Genomic DNA, 10378 nt, shown 5'->3' with positions numbered 1-10378 from the left:
AATCAAGGTCCGCGAAAAAATTTCAACTCTACTAGGTTTGATACATATATATACAAATGTATATATACTGTAGGTTTTCAAGTCAGATTATGACTGTTATACGCCCGCTGCTCAAAATTTTACCAAAAGTTGAGCTTATGATTCTATGATTTTTTAATCCCACGGAAATTGAAATATAACTCTCTCATTTGCAATGGTGTGTAGGAGATGACAAAATTACTTCTCGGATAGGATATCCCGCTGTATCGACTCATATCGTTAGGATATCTAGCTCTATCAAATAAATTTAAACAGAAGGCTCTTTGTGAAGTTACTTATCGGTCACAGTAGAACATCTAGTTCTTTTGTTTCATATCGATAGAACATATGTGTTGTTTCTAGATCACGAGCGAGTAGTTTGAGCACAACGAGTTTCTTGATGCACAATAATGACGCTCACTCGTTGCAGTTGAAGATAACTATTCGGCTTTAACTTTTAGTCTAAAAAGCTCCAAAATATTATCTACAACATTCAGTTTGAAAAAAGCTTCAATGTTTTAGTCAGAATTTACATGTAGATGTCGTTTCTAAAGCATTGAGCAGATTTCTACATAACATCTAGGATTCGAGATATCGTGTATTGAAATTTGAGAAAACGCCATATTGGGCCATTTTTAGGACATGATAGTGCCAAAAAAACTTTATTTGTAAAAAGTTGTATGCTATCTGTATGCTTTAAAATAAAGGCTTAACATCTTACTGTCTTCCTTCTTCTTTTTAGGCCAGATTCGAATTCAGCGAAAATCGGTTCTTTAGAAAAGTATATTTCTCCATTTGGGTCAAAAATTTGTCGACCTGTGATATTATTTCCTCAAGTAAATTAAATTCAGAAAAATTCTTCTCATTTTTTTTATTCAGCTTAAATTCCCTTTTTTCTCTAAAATAATTAATTCAAATTACTGAAAAAAATATTTCTCCTTCCATATAATTAATGCTGCCATTAAATAAAATACTTCCGCTTTTGTTAAAAATGTAAAGCTAACAACGTATCCGCTCCTGGTTGTATGATGGCCAAAATATTTAACTGCAGATGTTTTTTTTTTAAGATTTCTTATATATATTTTTTTGGCAACAGCAACAGTAATGAACATGAATGGGATCGGTCATTCAAAGCTCACCGTGTATAAATCAACTTTAACTTGCAAGCGCATAAATAATTACAACATTACCCAAGCGTTTCTTATACGCCATCATCCCTTACCACCATCAACAAACCCCAGCTCCCATAAGAACATTTAAATTTTGTTATTTTGTTTTTTTTATTGTATAAAATGTAGTCATATTCGTAGTCGTGAAATTAGAATGAATGTTTTTTGGGTGTTTATAGGATGGGTGGGTGTATAATTTTATGAGACTTTCAGTTTAGAAGGCCAGTCAGTCTACTAAAGGCTGTCAACAAAACATCATTATTTTTCACAGCGGCAGTTAAGACTGTTAGACGTCCTTATTTTTTTCCATTGTCGTTTTTTCTTTTCTTTTCTTCTGTTGGCTATTTGCAAACGTTATGAACTTTTGGTTGTTGGTGTTGTTTTGGCCGTTAAAAAGAAATCAGATTTTTTTCTTGTTTTTTATTACAGTTTTAGTCTTTTTTTTCGTTGCTTGTATTTAAACTTAGCAGGATGCATTATTTATAAAAATCCACTCACTGATGCTGCTGCTACTTCTTCTATTGCTGGCTGGTGTTTAAATAAATGTTGTCTGTATTTGTAATACACCAAAAAAATAAGTAATATTTTTGTGTAATTGCATGTAAGAAAGTTTGTATGTGTTACATTTATTTTCTTACCAAACACCATTCACCACTACATTAACAGTTTATTTTTGTTGGCTTGCACTGATGTATTTTTGCTTTTTCTTTATGTGATAGGCAAAAAAAAAATCAACAATAAAGACGAAAGTTACAATAATGTCGACAACGAAGACGATGTCAAACAGTGGGTCATATTTTTGGAATATTAAAATCTTCAATTTCGAAAAGCAGGTGTTCACTAGCACAACAACTATACATTTTATAATCCTACACATATCATTCGAAGGAAAAATCGTATCCTTGATAAATGAAAGAAATATCATTCAAGGTTCAGAAACACAGTTTCCTGCATAATGTTCCCAAAAACTTTGAATCTATTTTGGACTCCACATGCTCTACATTCGCTCTAATCGACCTGCTCTTTTAATTTTATACAGTTATGATTATAAAAATATGTGTCCACCCAAAGTACTATTAAATGGGACATACCTACTCTGAGTTTTATGCCATTTTATATAGCTTTCGAATGTGGCCAGTAAACGTCATTAATATTTTCTGAACACATTGTGTGTTCCCCGCAATAGCTCTAAATGGGGAGGAAGATTTCCGTTGTTCAATTGTAATAATGTTAAGAAGCAATAGTTTGTAAGAGCAGTATCCCTTCTTATATTATTAGGACTATGCTGCAATTCATGTTTTTGTTTGTCATATATTGCACCCAATAACGATTTGTCTTATTGATCGACATTATGTTCTCTCCATTTTAATTTCCGGTCAAGGAATACTTAGACACTTGCTCTCTCTATTATTTGAATACTATTAATCGTCTTTTCCAGAGTAGAGTGGACGTAGATGCCAACTATGGTCCACCGCAAATTACCTTTTTATACTCTACTCCACTTTAGAGGGGAGGGTATATTGAGTTTGTGCTGATATTTGAAACGCAAATTTAATTTAGCTATGTCCGTCTGTCCGTCCATGTAAACCTTGTAATCAAACTACAGGTCGCAGTTTTAAAGATAATTCAATGAAATTCAATTGAAAATGGTTAAGATCGGTCCATTATTTCACCTAGCCCACATACAACTGTACACACGAATAGAGCTTATAAGCCTTGTAATCAAACTACATGTCGCAATTTTGAACATAATTCAATAAAATTTATCACATGATAATCCATGGTACCGGAAACGAAGCCCTTCGAAAATTGTTAACATCAATCCATTGACCTCATACTCATACAAAGCTGCAAAGTCAAGGTTCATACCAGCTTTGATGACACTTATGCATTTTATAATAATAGGGCTGCAATTCACCCTAGCCCCTGTAAACAGTCCCTTTCAAAATTTGACTTAAATGTCCACAATTCCCTTGAACAATAAATAAATGACTTAAATATGTCGGCCTCGCCCGACTATAATTTCTTAATTGTTGCTTTTAGTTATATCATACATATTAGTTACCAGTTTATTACTTATACGTATTCTCCTTGATATTTAGTTTATGAAGTTATGAAGTTATAGAGCGTCCGGTATTCTCCTATAAACTATTCTATCGATTATCTGTTTCTCGGTTTTAAATATGAAGGATATGAGGCTATCTTTTGAATAGACTTTGTTGTATTGTAACCAGGTTCTTTAGGTTTGGCAATATTACCCTTGTATTCTGCCATTTTATTGAGCTACATATTAAGTATTTTGACAGGTGAGCTGAAACCAATTGCATCTCTTTATGTTCAATTACCAGGAAAAACTTAATTGCCACTTAAGCCATGTCAGTTGTAATAACTACCATTATGTTAGCCTCCTCTTTTCCTTATACCAGTTCTTTTATGATGCGCGATCTTCGATGCCAGTTAAACATAGGTTAAATTACGTAAACGGAAACAAAGATCAAAACATATGACTCTTAAAAACTACATCCGATTACTGTGTGTCCCATAGTGCGGCGTGATAATAATATCTCATTTTTTTATTTATGATTTAAGGGCTTCACATTGCTTTTGTTATTTGTATGTATATGTAAATATATATGTATTTGTAATAAAAATCTGTTTGTGTATGTGTAAAATTTTTCTTTAATATTTTTTATGAGTTTTAGGTGTCTGTTTATCATTTATCTGTTATTGTAGTTGTAGCAAAATCTTTTTTCCTTCTTTTCATTTTTATTCTTAGGTCATTATATTTTTCACTTGGGGCGTTATACGGTTCATTCCTTTAACTGCTGTTTATTTTTAATGTTGATATATACAGATTTTTTCCCATGAATTTTACATCAATTGGCACTATGAGTTTGAGATAATGTCTGTTACAATTGCAGCTGAGTAATAATATTCCATATTGCCCTTAAAAAAAGGATAAAGAAAAGAGATTTTGTTTATCTAAAGAATTTATTGGAATATATATATTTTTATATGCATATGATTGCAAGATTATTTTTGATTATAAAATAATGTAGGTTTTTGGAGTTTAGTTAGACAAGAAAGTACCTTTAGTTAGATAAGAGGAACCTTAAGTATTGGTATTCTTAGAGAAAGGTATTTAAATACTTTTTGTAGAATTTAATATAAAATAACTAAATATTTAAACTTCTTAAATATAAATTTAAAAGAATTGTTGTATAATGTTAAAGAAAACTTTGTGTCAAAAATTTCACAAGCAGTGTGTTCTAAATTTCACCATTGCAAGCTTATATTTAAAATCTTGTTAAAATCCCTAAACTCCTGCTTTTTCCATTCCATATTAGAATATATGACCTGTGGCTAAATTGTCCTTACCATTGTCTTCCATTTTGTATCGCCAACATTCAGTAATTAAGCTTCGTTGACAATGTTTTTAAACAATTTGTTTTATTAATAATTTTTGTCTTTACTTTTTCTTATAATATTTCTAAGTATTCGCTTAAATTTCCTGTTGGCTTACATAAGGATCTACTTATGTATTATTAAAATTTGTTTCCTTGTTATGATTTTTTGTTGGAAATTATGAGCAAGAAGACCATAAGATAATGAGTTTTCAAATTAGTAGACAAATTCTCAAGTGCTGTTTTGTTTTTTTGTATTTTCCTTAAGAAAACATTGTTTTTAAGGACAATAATATTATGCTTATTAAATTCTACTTTCGTGGTAAGGAAAGCAATTATATTTTTAATTTTAGTATTTAATATGATATTTTTCGATATTTTTTATCTTTTAATTTATTTAAAACCAGGACATCTAGTAGTTTCATTACAATAGTAAAATTACTAATTACTTAATTACTAAAAACAACTAATACATAACAAATAAAAAAAATAACTTTTTGTAATTAACTGAACATCAATTCAAATTATTGTTAGACTAAAATTGTTGCATATTTCACAAGTTCTATGTAATATATTTTCTCTTTTCCTTATTCCTTATTGTAAACAAGAAACAAATTTTAGTGGTGATAATACCCTCTATTACAAATAAGTTTGCCATTCTGTTTGTAACAATCAGAAATATTCATCTAAGGAACAACAAAGTATATATATTCTTAAATCTTATGAAATTCTGAGTCTATATATATATGAACGACTAAAACACGTTCACGTTAAAACGAAGAAATAGAACTCCATAAAATTCCTTCAAAATATTCATTGTTATTCTAAGCAGTTTGGTACTCAAAATCAGAAAGATCGGTGAAATAGTTTCAGAGTTATGAGTAAAAATTTAAGACAACCCCCAAAAATTTGTAAATTTTTCGCATATTTATTTGTACATTTTATAAAAACTATTGCAGATAAATTGATGAATTTTGTCAAATATACAACACTTGTCACCAGGATCAACATTGTTGGTTCAACAAATCAGTTCAAAATTTCATATACCTCCCATACAATTGTACGTATTCCCGGAAAATGTGTTTCTTTTGTTAATAACTTCCGTAACCCAGTACCTAATTATGATATTTTGACAAAATTTGCCACATATATTACCTTTATATACAAAAATGTAACCGTAAAATATTTTTTAATCAGTCCACAATTGGCCATAACTTCCTTACAAAGTCACCTCTCGAAAATCTCTTAAATGTCCGTAACTCATTACCTTTATACAAAATTTGCCACAAATATTACCTTCATATACATAAATGTTACATTAAAGTTTTTTACAAACGGTCCACAATTGGTCTAAGCTACCATACAAGGTCATTCCCGAAAATCGTTTAAACGCACATAACTCCTTACCGAATTAAGATATTTATACACAATTTCACACAAATATAACCTTTATCTACAGAAATGTTAACGTAGATTTTATTTCCGATCAGTCCACAGTTGGTCATAGCTCCTATACAAGGTCCCCTCTCTAAAATCACCTAGATGTCCATAACTCATTATCTAAGTAAGATATTTATACATTTATAAACGCAAATGTAGCAGTTTTTTCCTATCCCGGTCATAGCAAACAATTATTTATAAGAAAGTAGCTGGTGGAGGATATTTAAGATCAGCACTGCCAAACAAAGTAATTTTAGAATTTATTCTGAATTAATTAGCTACAAACAATTAAACTTTATATTTATAAAAAGCGAACTTAGAACAAGTGGCGTCGACTAGTGTCTCTCCTGTAAATGTTTCAAAAGTGTTGTTATACCCTTCTGCTTTTCAGGTGACTATATATATATATTTATCTACAGAAATATTTCCCAAAGAAATAGAATAATAAATAAAAATGAATTTTATTCAACATACCCAGAGAAGTAAACGTAAAATTCTTACCATTTCTCAAACATTCCTCTTCCCCTCGTCTAATTTGTTAATTTTCCTAATAATTATATTACAAAATACCGCAATTAGTAATGCCCTTCTATGGCTGTCTACAAAAAAAAAACCCATCTTAAATTCCATTTAAATATAGCATTCTAATAATAAACCATAAATTTATTTCACATTGACTTAAACATTTGTAGTTTTTATATTTAAACAATAATAAAATGAAAATATTCCCACTTGCTTGTAAAACAAAATTGCTACAATAGATTTTTAGCAAAAAAATTAAATTATTTCCAAAGAATTAATACAAGCTTACTTCACATACACATGTTGTAACTATTCAGTTCCCTTTTAACTAAATCAACACAATATTCATTTAGTTGTTATCTATGTATGAATTACTTGTGCTTTGAAGCCATAAGCCAGTTATAATCTAAACTAACAAAATAATACAGACAAGCAAAAAATTGAATAGAACTCTAAAAAAAACCATAAATTTAACTAAAGTGTAATTAAAAGTAATTGTGAAAAACAATTAAACATACTACTATTGGGTGAGAGTTAGTGAATAGTATGTGTATTTATGAATGAAAACTTGTGTGTTAAGGAATTTTTTGAGGAGAGTAATCAGTCATACTTTCCTTGATTTCTCACTATATTCAAATATAACATTCAAGCTTAAATTTCTGGAGACTGAACTAGAACTGAACTACAACTAAACTAGAACTGAACTACACCTTAAATAGAACTAGAACTGAATTAGAACTGAACTAGAACTGAACTAGAACTGAACTAGAACTGAACTAGAACTGAACTAGAACTGAACTAGAACTGAACTAGAACTGAACTAGAACTGAACTAGAACTGAACTAGAACTGAACTAGAACTGAACTAGAACTGAACTAGAACTGAACTAGAACTGAACTAGAACTGAACTAGAACTGAACTAGAACTGAGCTAGAACTGAACTAGAACTGAGCTAGAACTGAACCTTCGTCAGTTACAAATCATGTGATTAAACAAATTTTCCATCAATTAGCCATATAACTTAATAGGACTTGCATAAAATGCTGCATGTATGAGCGTGGTAATTTATACGTTTTACTTATTTTTTTTTGTTAGTATGTCAATACAGCAAAGAATTATAAAATAGCCCTTTCATTGAATTTCTACATTCTCACGTTAGCTAAAATGGACAAAGAAAATCAAACAGCAAAAGTCAAGGTGTTGATATGAATATATGTATATAATATAACCCTACAGTTAAAGATGACGCAAAGTGAAGTTGTTTATAAGTCACATAAATGGTAGCACAAAAAAAAAACAAATATAAGGATGTTAAAAAATAGCAATGTAATATTTTTACTTTACACTTCGAATAGAAAATCACAAATGTAAAGGAAACTGCTAATGATAGTGACGATGATGAGCAGAAAATATTTGATACTATACTCTATAGCTGAAAAATGATTTTTTAACATTTGGCAGGCAGGTAAATTAATAAGAATGAATATATGAAACAAAACCATAAAATTCCCATTGTTTTCGTAGGGATAGTAAAAAATAAAAATGTCCTCCTTTTATGTTTTATGAATGCAGGATGTGTGAAATGTTTGTCTGAGTGTAATAGTGTTAGTGTGTTATATTTAAGCTACTGGAAATCACAGGCTGGCTGCACAATAAACATGCGCAACTGAACACCGCCTTTTGGGTCTTTACCAACAAGGGTATAACAAAAACATAGAAATTAGAGCGTAACGAAAAACAGTCAATAAAAGAAAAAGAAAACTAATGTAAATGGAAAAAGGGAACAAAATTCAGGTGCTAAAAATCTAAGGACTACATATACTCTCAACTTAACGAAAAATGAGCATCAAATGAGTTTTCAATAAGGCACTAAAAAAGAGTGAGTTTAGTGAGAGAATTTACTTGCGCATTGTATTCTCTACTTGCTCTCGTTTTTAGCTTCGAATTCGCCTTAAAACCATACGAAATTCGAGTACACGATTGATGACCAAAATTCACCTCGTCGTTATTTAAGTGTCCTGCATAACGGTCACACAAAAAGAGCTGAATTCGCTGTTATTGTTGTTATTGTCATAAATGAAAATTAGTTCAACCTGTAAAATGCAGAAACAAAAGTTCGTCGTTTAATGTTTTTATATAAAAAGTATTAGTTGTACAATTTTCATTTAAAATACTTTCTATTATTTTGCGCTTTCTTTGCTTTTTATGTACAAACAAACGATCCAATGATTATTTTTGTCGTAACTGGCATTTGTATGCGTAAGGATATATGCCGTTATGTTAATGTATGTAGTATGTGTGATATATGTACATACGTATGTATATGATTTTATGTGAGTGGAACTGCCGAGTGCACCCAGTGCGTGATAAATGTACTTTGCCTTGTCTTATTTCCGAAAAACGTCTGTTATAATAATTTTTCCGAGCTTTTTTTTTTGTTTGCCGTAATCTTATTTAGTAAATAGTAAAAAATTTATTCATTGAAATTAAATTTTTTACAAGGATAGAGTTATGAAAATTAGAATACTCATTAAATTCAAAGTGAGTTAAAGGTGCGAGGTTAGTTAAAGGACAAATTGAACAATGTAGACACAAATATATTTAAGATAAATGTACTGTCTTTTAGTTCAGTTTTAGTTCAGTTCTAGTTCAGTTCTAGTTCAATTCTAGATCAGTTCTAGTTCAGTTCCAGTTTAGTTCTAATTCAGTCTAGTTCAGTTCTAGTTCAGTTCTAGTTCAGTTCTAGTTCAGTTCTAGTTCAGTTCTAGTTCAGTTCTAGTTCTAGTTCTAGTTCTAGTTCAGTTCTAGTTCAGTTCTAGTTCAGTTCTAGTTCAGTTCTAGTTCAGTTCTAGTTCAGTTCTAGTTCAGTTCTAGTTCAGTTCTAGTTCAGTTCTAGTTCAGTTCTAGTTCAGTTTAAGTTGAGTTTAAGTTCATTTCTAGTTCAGTTTTAATTCACTTCCAGTATATTTAATATATGTACACAGGAAGCAATGGATCTAGTAGAATCTCCAACAATTTAAATGCATCCAATGTTTAAAATCACTAATATCACGACCCTACTTCATGAAATTATTACAAATAATAAAATTTTTTTGACATATTATGTTCTTTTTAATAATAATATTTAATATTTTAAAAATACATTCTTTAAAAAAGTAATATGTACATTAGAGTCCTTTTTAAGGATAAAGTGTTTCTGAAATTACCTATTTAGCTCAAGAGTTATTGAATGCTTATATTTTATAAGCCGTCTAGACTGTTTTGCCTTTTGATTTAAGCCGATTACTTTTTTTTCTATATAAGTAAATACATATTTCAGTTGCCTATGAAGTAGGCAACCATTAAGTCGGAGTCTATTAACTAGAATACTTGCTTGTATGCATGATTTTCATTTTTGTAGTTCTTTTAACCATAAACTGCAGTAAAGTCATAATTTTTCCTGCAACACAAAACATTGTGTTATTTGTTGTTTTTGTGTCTTCTTTTGCATGCTTGTTTTTTTACTTTTGCCGCACTATAACGTGGGAATTACCAATTTTGTTTTTGTGTATGAGCAGAGTGTGTTGCATGCATGTACTGTATATCATAACCATAAGTACCTTTAGCGGACCCTTTTTTGTTATTTTGCGTTATTCTTTGTAATCATTTTTAACAATACATCTTTTTTTATGTGAGTGTATTTAAAAAAACGTATTACAGTAAAACCACTTTGCGCATACTATTTTATTTTTGGATTTTTTTTTTTCATATTTTCTAAGGTGTAAGGCTGCATGGGTTGTAGGTACTATAATTTCTATTGTTATCATCGTTGCAGCAAATTTCATT

This window comes from Lucilia cuprina, chromosome 2 (genome assembly GCF_022045245.1).
Source record: "Lucilia cuprina isolate Lc7/37 chromosome 2, ASM2204524v1, whole genome shotgun sequence".
Taxonomy (NCBI): Eukaryota; Metazoa; Arthropoda; class Insecta; order Diptera; family Calliphoridae; genus Lucilia; species Lucilia cuprina.
Note: the sequence above shows the minus strand (reverse complement) of the source record.